Source organism: Galeopterus variegatus, unplaced genomic scaffold (assembly GCF_000696425.1).
Source record: "Galeopterus variegatus unplaced genomic scaffold, G_variegatus-3.0.2 Scaffold1009, whole genome shotgun sequence".
NCBI classification, from domain to species: Eukaryota; Metazoa; Chordata; class Mammalia; order Dermoptera; family Cynocephalidae; genus Galeopterus; species Galeopterus variegatus.
The window spans coordinates 85252-86627 of record NW_007727120.1 but is presented as its reverse complement, the minus strand read 5'-3'; the positions used below and the strand labels follow the sequence as shown (position 1 = coordinate 86627).

The window sequence follows — 1376 nt, the reverse complement described above, 5'->3', positions numbered from 1 at the left end:
CGAACGTATTTCAAAAGTTTGTGGAAAATTAGAATTGAAAGCTATTACAAGGGGGTTGGCCAGTAGCTCAGTCAGTTAGAGCATGGTGCTGATAACATCAAGGTCCAGGGTTTGATACCCGTACTAGCCAGCTGCCAAAAAAAAGAGAAAAAGATATTATTTATCTTTCTATGAACTTTTTGAAGTACACTGGTACATGCTCACTGTGAAATTCATTGGCAGGAATTTTGTAGGTCATGTGAGGTAGGAAGGTGGGAGAGGGTACAAACCTAATGTTTTGGGAGATTTCATCACAGTTCTGGACTGTTTATGCTTCTGTTGGCCAAAAAAATGGATGTGTCACCAAATAGCTGCCTTACATAGGTGTGGGGCCATTTAATTAAAGGCTAGAGTGCTGTCAGCTCCTTTGATACAGGGGACCACATGGAGTATCAGCTCTGGTCTCCTTTTAAAAAAGGATCTCTATTGAGTCTGGCTCTCTTCCACTTGGGGTATTTTTAGTCCATTCTATGGCTCATTCTATGCCTGAGAACTTTTGGCATCCTGTTCCCATATCTCAAATCCACCACCTCAGTGGAGTGTGGGTGTAGGGGAAGGAGTGAAGGTCGACACGTTTGTGTCAACAACACAGTCTATTTTACCACTCAACAGAGTATTTTGATATCGGCCAAGTATTTCTCTCCTTAACTATGGGAAATGCTAAACCACTCCAGTCCACTTACACTATGATACATTTCCACTTTTTGTTTCTCTAAAAATTTCTAGTAGTGTATCTCCAAATAATTATTGAGTTTGAATGACTCAGCCAGACAAGTCTTCCCTGTGGTTGGATTGTGAAATGTTTTTGTTCCTTAAAAAAAAAACCAAGTCAGGTCATACAACCCAGTTGAAATTTTAAAAGCCTCTCATCGTGGCCTCATCTAGTCAGTGGACACCAGGTAATGCAAGCGGGAGAGGCATCTGGCACGTGGTCTCGGGGTCTGAAAGACCTGGAGGAGCAGAGACGGTGGAGAGCCTGAGTTGGCTACCACCTCCAGAGGGCAACTCTCAACTGTGGCTGATGGGTGGGGGTGGGGATGGGGATGTGAAGGCAGGCATGACAGACCTTTAGCCTTTTTCACAAAAAGCCAGAAATCTGGATTTTGTTGTTAAATATCTCAATTTTTTTTCCCCTAACATTGGCCAAATTCAAACTACACCCAGAACTTGCAGGCCAAACCAACCATGTCTGTAGGCCAAATTCCAGCTGCTGGTGCACAGCAGTCTCTGATCTAGTTTTCTTGTACAAGGGTACTTTAAAATAGAATTAATACGAATCTTTCCATGAACTTTTTTTTTTTTTCCTTTTTGTCTTTTTTCGTGACCGGTAACGGGAT

General features: G+C 42.4%; 1 protein-coding gene across 1 annotated transcript in view; it reads left to right on the top strand.

Annotated features, from left to right (window-relative positions):
* The window catches only part of SIAH2 (siah E3 ubiquitin protein ligase 2), a 23854-nt gene that overhangs the window by 8089 nt on the left and 14389 nt on the right, over positions 1-1376 (top strand). The gene's annotated exons all lie outside the window — the stretch shown is intronic.